The sequence below is a fragment of the Corythoichthys intestinalis genome, chromosome 15 (assembly GCF_030265065.1).
Source record: "Corythoichthys intestinalis isolate RoL2023-P3 chromosome 15, ASM3026506v1, whole genome shotgun sequence".
Classification (NCBI taxonomy): domain Eukaryota; kingdom Metazoa; phylum Chordata; class Actinopteri; order Syngnathiformes; family Syngnathidae; genus Corythoichthys; species Corythoichthys intestinalis.
Window position 1 is genome coordinate 38,145,145 of NC_080409.1, and position 14,072 is coordinate 38,159,216.

Sequence of the window (14,072 nt, forward strand, 5' to 3'; positions counted from 1 at the left end):
AAGGCATTTTTGTGCAACTTGGGTGTTTACTCTCTAAGTAATTGTTGCCAAAAGCTTACCATTACACAATGTCATTGCCATTGTTTAGATCTTGGAGTTTACTACTTGTTCACATTTGATGTGGAAATAAATAGCACTAAATTACATTTTTGTACAGTAACATTTGATCTTTGTATACTTTAAAATTTTACATACATATTTGAATAGAATTATCGGCGTGACATTATCGGTTATCGGGTGGAAGGGGCAGGAAATTATCGGTTATCGATATCGGTTGAAAAATGTATTATCGTGCATCACTAAAAAAAATGATTCATTGAGGCATTTCATTTGTAAAATACATGTTAAAATCTTTGTCATTGGGATTGCTTTTCTCTTTAGCACAGGACTTTTTTTCTTCTTTCTTTCAGAAAGAAAGCTGACCAATACGCATGGTCTGAAAGGCAAATTGTTGTTGGATTATCTTTAAATACCAGCCACCTTTTGAGCAAAATTTTAGCTTTGTATTGGCTAATGTTCCTATTGTTGAAAGCACAAAGGTGTGTAATAAACAACTAGCACATTTATATTTTGCATTTTGTTTTTTTACTGTAACGAAAATGAACCGAACCGTGACCTCAAAACCGAGGTACGTACCGAACCGAACCGAGATTTTTGTGTACCGTTACACCCCTAGTTCCATGTTTATATAGCAATTGAACAGAATTTTCTGTGGGCCTTGCAAAATCAGTCAAAATCCAATAAAACCGCCGGGAGCGAAGGGCCTTGATCCGGTGAAAATGGCTGGGAGTGAATGAGTTAATGACGGAGGATACACTGCCCTCTGGTGGAAGCGTTGGGTCTGGCTGGACTGTCGCCATGTATGACTGAGAAACTCAGACAATTGACATGGATAAAGGATAGCTGCGCTCTGGTTTGGCCTACGTGAGGCTGTAATTTTCGCACTATAAGGCACATCTGACTATAAGCCACCACCCACCAAATTTGACACGAAAACGGCATTTTGTTCATAGATAAGCCGCACTGGACTATAAGCTGCAACTGTCCTCACTGCATTATGGGATATTTACACCAAAATATATCAATCAGTAACATTTATTTGACAGCGGCATCATAAGACCGTCATAAGACCAAATGAACCACCATGAATCTTTGAACCAATTGGCTACAAAGCTTCGTTGCTTCAAGAAGCTTCAATTTGGCTATCGCTGTTCTCTTTGGGGAGACAGTGAACTTCTGCTGCCACCTGCTGTCAACACTGTTGTCGTCCAACATGCCTCCTAGCATGTTTTGCAGCACTAATAAATAGTTCCACTTCCAGGATCACCACTGTTATGCAGAAGCACTCGTGGTTGCGGCTTCCAGGAAATATACGCAGTTAGGGGTGTAACGGTACACAAAAATCACAGTTTGGTATGTACCTCGGTTTTGAGGTCACGGTTATAAATGTGCTAGTTGTTTATTACACACCTTTGTGCTTTCAACAATAGGAACATTAGCCCATACAAAGCTAGAATTCTGCTCAAAAAGTAGTGGGTATTTAAAGATAACCCAACAACAATTTGCCTTTCAGACCCCACGTATTGGTCAGCTTTCTTTCTGAAAGAAAGAAGAAAAAAGAAGTCCTGTGCTAAAGAGAAAAGCAATCCCAATGACAAAGATTTTAACATGTATTTTACAAATGAAATGCCTCAATGAATCATTTTTTTTTTCTTATGAACGGTTTTCAAAAGCTTTATTGGTGGATTTTCTCAAGTTAAAGCGCCACATAGAAATTAACAAATTTAATTGTGTAAGCAGGATCTGTGTATAATTCTTATTATTTAATTACAGGTGTTTTAGCTCATTTCAATTTATTTTATTAAAATGGGTTATTATTTATTTCATTATGTGTTTATATTTTACAAATGTGATGTAGTATTCATTTATATTGTATATTTTATGTTGTATAACTGATGCCGCTGTCAAATAAAGTATGACCTATTTACCCAAATAAATCAACAAATAAGCCGCAGGATTCAAAATGAGTGGGAAAAGTAGCGGCTTCTCGTCCAAAAATTATGGTACTTTCTTAAAAAGTGTTAAATTTAACTTGCTAAAGGTATTGGCTCCTATATACATATTTTGTATATTGCTTTGCTTTTACTGTGAAGCTGCGTCTTCTCTCATGCAGAGCCCCTCGCATGAAGCCCAGCTCATCAGAATAAGGGTTGCGTCCAAGGCTGCTAATTTGCGTGAGAAAGAGCGTTTGACTTGATTTTACACCAGAATAATGCTGACGTTCCCCCTCACTTGCTTATCTTGCATTCTTCCTTTGGAGCCTTTGCGCTCGCAGATGGAACTTTTACCTGAGAACTGCAAAAAAAGGAGGGCCAACATGCATACAGATGCTCAGAGGTCACGGACATTTGACACTTCTTAGACAGCGTCTACTAGCTGGATAATCTGCTCATTTTTGCTGCAGAGTGGGGGTCTTCTATGTTATGTCATAGTCAACTTTAAAAGACGCATTCCCTTCGTCATGAGTCAAAGTGTCTCAGGAAGTAGAATGTCTCCATCAGGAGGTCTCAGCTGTCACGCTTTTGTGGCAACTTTGAAGATTTTATGCTACCGGAGCAAACATTCTTTTTAACCTGATAGTTTTACTTGCGGTATGAAGAAAAAATGTATTTTCCTCTTCATCGGCACCATTGCTCGTTCCCGTCTCTTTTTTTTTGTCGAGCAGTGGTGGCATAATTCACTTGATGATGTATGCGTTGCATTCATGTAGATATATGTGTTTATACTGCAGAGGTGTCTTGATTTACCACTTTAATTCAGAACAAAACAAACTGACCAAAGGTGTGAAAACAGCTTTGGTCGTTTGATGGATTTTTTTGTTAGATTTAGTCAGATTATAGTCATCTTTTTTAATGTGATGTTTTTAGTCTTGAGTTTCCAATAGTAAAAGTATGAATCTTTTAACAAATGCATATTTTAAATCAAACTGTTACTTGAAATTGAAAAACACATTAAAATTTCACTCATTTGTTTTGTTTTTTTAAAAAATACTAATCACACAAGACAAAAAAATGGGAAAAAAGTACCATAATTTTCTGACTATAGGCCTGTATTTTTCCCTCCCACTTTGAACTAGAACTGAAACGAACACTCGAGCAATGTTAGGTCTAAACTTAATACTTGAACTAAGAAAACAACAAAGACCTAGGAAAGGACGGAGGAAAGATCAGACTTGAGACGAAGGGAGAGGGTCGACAGCGCAGTACGCTCGCTCGCAGTGAGCCTCTCTCAGCCCCCTCCCTGGGGTTGCGTCTTTTATTGACAAGTGGGAGAGCATTCATTGCACATGCGTAAGCTTCGTTTACCAAGAAATAGCTGTTACGGTATCGTTGACTGACAACAGAAACCTTACTCTTTTCATTGTGTAAGCACTAAAGCACAAGCGAATAGACTGTTACATGAGAAAACAATCATAACACCTAGTTTTAAACACACATAATTGGTTTAATTATTGTAAATACTGTTAGTGTGCAAAAGCATTAAAGCACACCTTACAAGCAACTTGAGTAAATCGAGTTTAAAAACTGATCCGAGTAGTTTATTCACCTCGAGGAATCGTTTAATTTTGCCAGCTCTAAGCATCACGTTTTACTGCAGCCGACAGCCGCTACAAACTACGCCGACATGGCTAAAAACTACGCCCGCATGATGCTAGTGTGGTAGCAGGTAGTGTCCGATGAATCTCATAGATATCGCATGCATTTAGGACTAGATGCGAAATGACAGACTCGGCCGCCCCTGGGCAGCGTTAGTAAACAGCCGCCATCTTTAAGCAGTAGACTTCTTAGCGCTAATAAATATAACGTTACTGTCACTCGCTCACGTAACGTTAGCCCTTCGGAGAGCTAGGTTTCTATTGATTATGACCACTGTCGATGCATGGTTAACGTGTTTTACATACAGGCTTTAGTTAATCTGTAAAAACACAGCGCTGTAGAGTGATGAGGGTGTAAAATTAAAACATACTAAACCTAACTGTCAGTTTTAGCTCGGTAGTCATTGCTGAATAAAACACCAAGTAGCACTGGTCCCTAATGTGCTCCAATACAGCAAGTATCATACATTTATTTTGAACACTGCAAAAACTAAAAATCCTATCAGTACTTACAGTTTAGACTAACTTAAACCTTAACTAGAACTTAAAAATAGCTCGACACAAATGGAAATTCAATTAAACCACGTGGGAAAAACAGGTAGCTTTGAAGTGATTTTTGTTATCAAGCGTAATTACGTTTTTAGGTAAGAAATATGTTTTTTGTTTTATAAGATCTAGAATTTTTTTTTAATGAAGGCAGTGAATTTTTTTTCTAGTCACATCTGAGATGCAATTGTTGGCTGTTTTCAACAATGTACATCAAAAATAAAGACATTGATTGACTGAAATGGTTCAATATTGGATTAAATGTCTTTTTTTCTCAAGTATATTTATAATTGCTCTTTACCTAAAAAATATATATATTTTATCCGATTACTCGATTAATCGATAGAATTTTCAGTTGATTACTCGATTACTAAAATATTCGCCCTACTTTGAACCCTATGGTTTATGGTTCAGTGCGTCTTATTTATGGATTTTTACAGGTTGATGAGCTCTTGGTGTACAGTAATCCCTTGGTTTTTCCAGTTAATGGGGTACAAAACCCAAGGCGAAAAGTTAAAAACTGCGAAGTAGGACCCCTCACCCCACCCTCTAAAGAAATTAATTTTAAAAAATTTAAAATTTAAATTAAAAAGATCGGCGTAAACATCCATCCATCCATCCATCCATTATCTTCCGCTTATTCCGGGGTCGGGTCGCGGGGGCAGCAGCTTTAGCAGGGAAGCCCAGACTTCCCTCTCCCTAGCCACTTCATCCAGCTCCTCCGGCGGGATTCCAAGGCGTTCCAAGGCCAGCCGAGCGACAGTCTCTTCAGCGTGTCTTGGGTCGACCCCGGGGCCTCCTGCCGGTGGGACATGCCCGGAACACCTCTCCAGGGAGGCGTTCAGGAGGCATCCGAACCAGATGCCCGAGCCACCTCAACTGGCTCCTCTCAACGCGGAGGAGTAGCGGCTCGACACCAAGCCCCTCCCGGATGACCAAGCTTCTCACCCTATCTCTAAGGGAGAGCCCGGACACCCTGCGGAGGAAACTCATTTCGGCCGCTTGTATCCGGGATCTTGTTTTTTCGGTCACGACCCACAGCTCGTGACCATAGGTGAGGGTAGGAACGTAGATCGACCGGTAAATCGAGAGCTTCGCCTTTTGGCTCAGCTCCTTCTTCACCACAACGGACCGGTGCAGAGTCCGCATCACTGCAGACGCTGCACCGATCCGCCTGTCAATCTCCCGCTCCCTCCTACCCTCACTCGTGAACAAGACCCCAAGATACTTGAACTCCTCCACTTGGGGCAGGATCTCATCCCCGACCCGGAGAGGGCATGCCACCCTTTTCCGGCTGAGGACCATGGTCTCGGATTTGGAGGTGCTGATCTTCATCCCAACTGCTTCACACTCTGCTGCGAACCGCCCCAGTGAGAGTTGGAGGTCATGGCTTGATGAAGCCAACAGCACCACATCATCTGCAAAAAGCAGAGATGCAATGCTGAGGCCACCAAACCGGACACCCTCAACGCTTCGGCTGCGCCTAGAAATTCTGTCCATAAAAATTATGAACAGAATCGGTGACAAAGGGCAGCCTTGGCGGAGTCCAATCCTCACTGGGAACGAATTCGACTTACTGCCGGCAATGCGGACCAGACTCTGACACCGGTCGTACAGGAACCGAACAGCCCTTACCAAGGGGCTCGGTTCGGAGTAAACAGTATTTTAAAAATGTATTTGCATATTGTATACTTCACATACAGTGGGGCAAATAAGTATTTAGTCAACCACCAATTGTGCAAATTCTCCAACTTGAAAATATTAGAGAGGCCTGTAAATGTCAACATAGGTAAACCTCAACCACGAGTGACAGAATGTGGGGAAAAAAACAGAAAATAACATTGTTTGATTTTTAAATAATTTATTTCCAAATTAGAGTGGAAAATAAGTATTTGGTCACCTACAAACAAGCAAGATTACTGGCTGTCAAAGAGGTCTAACGTCTTCTAATGAGGTCTAACGAGGCTCCACTCGTTACCTGTATGAATGGCACCCGTTTTAACTCATTATTGGTATAAAAGAAAACTGTCCACAACCTCAGTCAGTCACACTCCAAACTCCACTATGGCAAAGACCAAAGAGCTGTCGAAGGACACCAGAGACAAAATTGTAGACCTGCACCAGGCTGGGAAGACTGAATCTGCAATAGGTAAAACGCTTGGTGTAAAGAAATCAACTGTGCCAGCAGTTATTAGAAAATGGAAGACATACAAAACCACTGATAATCTCCCTTGATCTGGGGCTCCATGCAAGATCTCATCCCGTGGCGTCAAAATGATAACAAGAACGGTGAACAAAAATCCCAGAACCACACGGGGGGACCTAGTGAATGACCTACAGAGAGCTGGGACCACAGTAACAAAGGCTACTATCAGTAACAAAATGCACCGCCAGGGACTTAAATCCTGCACTGCCAGACGTGTCCCCCTGCTGAAGAAAGTACACGTCCAGGCCCGTCTGTGGTTCATTAGAGAGCATTTGGATGATCCAGAAGAGGACTGGGAGAATGTGTTATGGTCAGAAACCAAAATACAACTTTTTGGTAGAAACACAGGTTTTTGTGTTTGGAGGAAAAAGAATACTGAATTGCATCCGAAGAACACCATACCCACTGTGAAGCATGGGGGTGGAAACATGCTTTGGGGCTGTTTTTATGCAAAGGGATCAGGACGACTGATCTGTGTAAAGGAAAGAATGAATTGGGCCATGAATCGAGAGATTTTGAATGAAAATCTCCTTTCATCAGCAAGGGCATTGAAGATGAGACGTGGCTGGGTCTTTCAGCATGACAATGATCCCAAACACACACACACCCAGGGCAACAAAGAAGTGGCTTCGTAAGAAGTATTTCAAGGTCCTGGTGTGGCCTAGCCAGTCTCCAGATCTCAACCCCATAGAAAATCTGTGGAGGGAGTTCAAAGTCCATGTTGCCAAACGACAGCCCCAAAACATCACTGCTGTAGAGGAGATGGAGGAATGGGCCAAATTACCAGCAACAGTGTGTGAAAAGCTTGTGAAGAGTTACAGAAAACGTTTGGCCTCCGTTATTGCCAACAAAGGGTACATAACAAAGTATTGAGATGAACTTTTGGTAATGACCAAATGCTTATTTTCCACCATGATTTGCAAATAAATTCTTTAAAAAGCAAACACATTCTGTCCCTCATGGTTGAGGTTTACCCATGTTGACAATTACAGGCGTCTCTAATATTTCCAAGTGGGAGAACTTGCACAATTAGTGTTTGACTAAATACTTATTTGCCCCACTGTAAGCCCAGAAAGATCGCGTATCCTACCTGAAAAAGCAGACATCCTCTTTTTTCTGCAAAAGAATTGTTAATTTTGCACATTTGCACTACGCACTGTTCTGTTGAATTTGACAGTATTTATCTTTTTTTATTATTATTTTTGAGTGCTATCAGCTCATATGTCCTTTTATAAAGGAGGATTTTTTATTTCTATTAAAAAAATATTTCAGTAAAATGTTACGCATTCTTGTCTATTTGCCACAGTTGCATATTGCCACAGTTAACATTGAGTCTTTGGGCCTCTTCGACTACGTTGTGAGTTTGTAACGTTGTGACTTCTGATTAAACAAACTAAATGCCAATCAAAATGTTTGTTCTTCTTTTTCCTCAAATTAGAATCGATAAGAGAATCGATAAAGAATCGAATCGTTAAGCAATATAGATAATGGAATCGTAAAAATCCTATCAATTCCCATCCCTAACTGTTACCCTAATACTACGCTAGGTACCAAACCCCGATATCTGGCATAGTGTTCCAATCCTAAAAGGTTAAGAAAGTCTCCCACATAAGCCCCCCAGTGTGAGCACAATAAACCCACAAGGATCTCTGGGCTACATAGCGCAAGCAGACTGACACGGGTGCGCCGGATCACAACACGGGGGAGCAGCTCACGGTTACTAAGCTCATTCCTTATTTAGGCATCGGCGCATAAAGCTTCGGCCAAACGCCTGCGCGCACACACACAAAAAAAAAATAGATTTCCGAACACGGGCGCACAAAGCAACCCGCAGCACCTGCAGTTTGAGAGCTTATTAAAGATGTGAAGTGGAGGCTTAGCCTTAAGAGCTTGCGAGTGGATGCAGAGGGCAAAGGCGGGCCTCAGGTGTGCGTCAAGCTAGGGATCACTTTTAAGACGCTGACCACAGCTCCCAGGTGGACGTACTTCACTTCAAAACTGCCACACACACACACTACAGGCGGCAAAGAACTCAATGTACTTTAAGTACAGTAGTCGACTGAAATGTATAGCTCAAAGTATTTAAGTATGTAAACTGTAAGTTTCCTTCACGTGTCACCAATGCCTTTCTTTCAGTAACGAGCATTTACTGAAACGCAGGGGTCCCCATCTGCAGGGCCGCGTCGCGGTACCGGTCCATGTCACATTTGCTACCGGGCTGCACAGAAATAATTATTTATTAACGACCGCATTCTGGCCGAATTAACTCTGTGCCCCAGCTTAACACACCAATATCCCTGTGTACTCTAGATATATTACTACAGGATAGATTAGAATGTCGTCATAGAAATCCATTGATTGGACTGCTAGTAGTACATCTCGTTTTGTATATATAATATATCTATGTGTGCTTGTCCTCGATAATAACGTATGACTAAGCCACGGGCCCAGCACATAATTTCCCGGAAATAATTAGCCCCCACACGAGTGAAGATGACTGGAAAGCAGACGTCTTTGGAGCAATTTTTATGGCGAAAAGGGCACCTGACGAGCCAGAAGATGAGCCTACAACCTCGAAAACCCACGAACTGCGAAAAAGTGGATTCATGACCCGTTTTTGAATAAACCGAGTGATTCAAGCATGTTTGTGCAACAGGAGGATCAGCTTGTAGAGATGGCAAATGATGGCGACCTTAAACGTACATTTGAGACAACAACTCTACCGAGGTTCTTGATTAAAGTCATTCCGGAATATCCTGACAGTCCGGTTCATAATCCATTCCAGTTTTTGCTTCGGTTTCCCTAAAATCCGGTCCGCATTTTACGGCACACCTTCAACACACTACATTTACATTACCGTCTCCCAATTTACCGAGAGACTTTATCGGTAAAAATGTCAGCTGTGTGGGATCATTTCACCTTAAAGGATGACAAAGACGAAGAGGCAGAGTGCAACATATGCCACAATAAAGTCGAGCGTGGTGGTAAAGCTGTAAGAAGTTTTAATACAACCAACCTAATCAAGCGTTTAGCGAAATGCCACCACAAACAATATAAGAAGTATGTTAAGAAAACCGAAGACAAAAAGAAAGGTCCTACGCAACTAACACTGGCAGAAACTTTTGCTATGCGTGATAAACTGACACTCGACAGTGGCAAAGCCCAGGGAATAACAAGAGTCATTGCCGAAGAATTCATTCTGGATGACGAGCCATTAGCTCTCGTGAGTAAAGACGCACCATCCAACACTTAGAACCACGGTACAACATGTCATTACATCCTTGAGCGATTCGGCCGTGGAAGATTTGAGAACGATTCACAAACATCCAAATTCCGATTATTGAAATATGTCAAGTAAAGCGGAACTAATACAAAGCGCGGTCTTCGGGATGCAATGAGAAACGGACCGCATTGCGTCCCGAGAGTAAACATCATGCTTGTCATAGACCCGGGTAATGCCAATGCTACACTCACGGCTTTAGCTCAACTCATGCCGCTGGATAAAAAACACAAGAATACCTGACTGCTGCTGACAGCCGCTACAAACTACGTCAACATCGTTTTACTCTAGATAATAGATATCATATGTATATAGAACTAGATGCAAAATGACAGACTTGACGGCGTTAGCAACATTGAAGTATTGAAAACTAGTTGCGTTAGTAAACAGCTGCCATCTTAAAGCAGGAGACTTCCCTAGTAGGCTGTTGTGAACCTTCCGAGCGAACCTAATTAACTTTTTATTAGGGCTGTCAAACGATTACAATTTTTAATCGAGTTAATTACACCTAAAAAATTAATTAATCTTAATTAATCGCAATTAAACGCAATTCAAACCATCTATAAAATATGCCATATTTTTCTGTAAATTATATATATATTCTGTAAAATAAATTGTTGGAATGGAAAGATAAGACACAAGATGGATATATATACATTCAACATACGGTACATAAGGACTGTAGTGGGCATTTCACTTTACTGTCATTTAAATCTGTCTATGCTGTCCTCACTCCGAAGCGTCTACTTTTTCCAAAGCTAGACAGCTAGTGAACGATGCCTTAATAATCAGACTTCTTCCTTTTTCATCTGATTTATTAATAAAATAGCCTCAAACCACTGTTCTCTTTAGACCGTCGTAAAACTACAGAAAATAGGTACACTTGCATTGCATTAGCAACAACGTTAGCTTAGCATGCTATACAGGTTCACTAAACATAAACAAAAAGCGTCTCATACAAAAAAATATAACATTTCACTTACTAACATAATATTCACATTCTTTACAACAACCATACTTACGGACAAATCTTGTCCAAGGATCATATAAGCACAACATTACAACTGGCAAGAAAACAAAAAAACCATGTCGCAAAGCGACCACAAGAGTTCGCTGTTAGACTGCACAAAAAGCCTTGCTGTAAAACTTACCAAAAGGCAGAATACTGTCTGAGCGGGACATGTGCGTTAATTGCGTCAAATATTTTAACGTGATTAATTTAAAAAATTAATTACCGCGCGTTAACGCGACAATTTTGACAGCCCTACTTTTTATCTAAAATACTCATAGATCGGCAAAATCATGACTTGAATCTATCTTCAAAACAGTTTTAAAACTTTCACATGTCGAAAGTAGACAGAAGGGAAATCATGGAATAACGGGAGCAATTTTAACAACTTTAACAGTTGATTCGCAAAATGAAATGAATTGAATGTAGTTTAAAGCTGCTGATACAGAATGTGGACTTGAGTATTTTATTTACTGTTTTAAAATGTTAACTTGATACTGAAATAGTTGTTTATTTAAACCTGAGAGGCTTTTTATACAATTTTTGTAACTAATGCACGAAACATTAAAAGCATCTAATAGCTTGGGGGGTTTGTGGGATTTTCCACTGAGGTTGTTTGTGTGTTTTGCTTTTTTAAGACAGTTTACAATATTATTTGCACGTTTTACTGACTGACTATGCCATTTCTGTTTGTTATTTATAATGTTTTGTGTTTGTCACTGAATAAACAGGTCAGTTTCTTGTTACCAACTGTTGTGTGTTATTCAAACTCACCTAATTCAGCTGGTTAGTTGTTATCAAGAGTACTAAAACCTAAGCCAATGATACAACTCTCAAATGAAATGGTGGCGTTGTAAACTGGAAACTTTTCCCATTTGGCTAACGTGGTTAAACAAAAAATTAAATGCTATCGTCGAGGGTGCAAAACAAAGTGTCAGGATTCTCTGCCAAAGAATGTTACAGCCAAAAATGCTTAAAACAGCAAATAATGCCAAAAGAGTGAAAAGGTAAAAACTAATGAATAATTTTAGAGTTTTTGTAACTGGCAGCCAGCGACAACTTCGATCTATTTGATCTAATTAAATGTCTGGGAGGGATTGGCAGCTATTGTTGTTTTGCCATCAATACCAGTGAATGAGTTAACACATTGATCACTAAGTTAATGCTATGTTGATACAACGTAATTACGAATTATACACATCTGACGAGTCCAATCCATTTGAGGCAATGACTCAGTTAACCAAAAATGTCGGCTGTATCATAGCTGCTAAAACCGATTAACTTTCTATCAGAAAAAAGTAGCAGTCCTACTAGAAGTAAAAAATACTGTTGTCTGTTTTGTACGGGGAAAAAAGACAAAAAAATAAATACTCAGTAAAAAATGTATTCAAGCCACAGCGAAAAAGTATTTGTACTTCGTTACACCCCATCATTGCCACACATGCACACACATCGCTGGCACAGAGAGTGTGGACTGGTGCCCGACTGTGTGTGAATAGCTGCTTTGCTTCCTCCTCGGACCACAAACAAAGCTCGTGATGAGGAACGGGGGGGGATTGGGATTGAATAGAGGGGTGGGCGGCATTCCAAGACAACACTCCAGCAGACACATTAATATTTCAGCAGGTGTACATGCGGCGGGACGCAAAAGATAGCGGCTGTAAATATATGTTGGAGATGAAAGACGGCCACAGAAGACTGATATGTGGGCTTTAATATCCGCACTTGTGAAAGGTTGATAGTTTGCAGCTTGAATGAGAAAGAGAGCTGTTGCGCATCTCTGTGTGTTTTCACAGCAGGGAGCGAAATCTGATTTCAAACCCCATAAACTCAAAATAATGCAACATGAAATGTGCAGTCACTACTACCCCCTCCCCCTTCTTTTTTCTCAAATATATAAAAATTGCATTTCCCATTTGCCCCCCCCCCCCCCCCCCCAAAAAAAAAAAAAAACACACAAAAAAAAAAACAGACTGCCATGTACATGCTAAAGCAAATATTACATAGGCTACGTTAGCCAACCAGAAACATGCAATAAAACAAAACAAAGCATGTCATTTTGGTAAAAAGTGCAATCATGACAAAGAGGGCCATCTTTATCTTACTAGCTGTCATTGACATTGATAGATGAGCTTAGAGTTGCTCTAAAAAGTAAATGGTGTTATACTTACATACTGTATATAGCGCTTTTCCACCTTTCAAGGTGCTCACAGCACTTTACACTACATCGCCATCTACCTACTGGTGACGCAGCACCAGGAGCAATGTGGGGTTCAGTATCTTGCTCGAGGATACTTAGGCGAGTTCTCAGGGCAGAGAATCGAACCCATAACCTCTGGGACAACTTCTCTACCACTGAGCCACGCCATCCCCAAAACAACTTCTCACATAAACCACACATTAACTTTGACTAGAGGTGCAACAATTAATCGAATAATCGACAACGAATCGATTAGCAAATTAATCGACAACTATTTTGATAACCAATTAATCGTTTTGGACCTTCTTCACCTTAAACTTGTCTAAATTATTGAAATTATAACATATGTATACCATTTCAGTTGTAAATATTATCAGATTTCTTCATTTTTTTATTTTTTATTTTTTTTTTGGTTAAGTCACAGTAGGACATGAACAAAATTCGGCTTTTACAGTATTCGCTAGAGCTGGGAATCTTTGGGCACCTAACGATTCGATTACGATTCAGAAGCTCTGATTCGATTATAAAACGATTATTGATGCACCTCCGTCCTTTTTTTTTTTTTTTTTTTTTTTTTTTTAAATAAATGTTGTGTACATTAGTTCCAAAATTGTTCAAAAATCCTCTCAGGCTATACCAAACTACTATTTCAGTATCAAGTTAGCATATAACAGTAAACAAATATCCAAAAATAACAGTAAATAAAAACTCCAGTCCCCATTCTGTATCAGCAGCTTTAAACTACATTCAATTAATTTAATGTTGTGAATCAACTGTTACAGTTGTTAAAATTGCTTCCGTTATTCTATAATTTCCCTTCTGTCGACTTTTGTCAAAGTTTTAAAACTATTTCATCATTTAAAGATAGACTCAAGACAAGATTCTGCCGATTTAGGAGTATTTTAGATAAAAAGTTAATTAGGTTCGCGACAACAGAGCCTTCTAGAGAAGTCACTGCTTTAGTACTGCTTTAAGATGGCGGCTGTTTACTAACGCCGGAAAGTCTGTCATTTCGCATCTCGGTTCAATAATATTCGTTCTAACACCGCCTTTGTCTGTCATTTTGCATCTAATTCTACATATATATGATATCTACTGTAGCCGTATGTTTGTAGCAACTAGCAACTGGGCGTTGTTTGTAGCGGCTGTCGGCCGCGGTCAGGTATGATTGTTTTT

General features: G+C 40.0%; 1 protein-coding gene across 3 annotated transcripts in view; it reads right to left on the bottom strand.

Annotated features, from left to right (window-relative positions):
- grin3ba (glutamate receptor, ionotropic, N-methyl-D-aspartate 3Ba) overlaps positions 1 to 14,072 on the bottom strand; it is a 285,743-nt gene that overhangs the window by 127,532 nt on the left and 144,139 nt on the right. The window contains exon 1 of one of the 3 annotated variants that reach the window (XM_057859843.1): positions 12,868 to 12,929. The exons of the other annotated variants lie outside the window; for them this stretch is intronic. The gene's annotated coding sequence lies outside the window, so the exon portion shown is untranslated. Of the gene's footprint in view, positions 1 to 12,867; positions 12,930 to 14,072 lie in introns of those variants that run through there. 3 annotated transcript variants of the gene reach the window in all.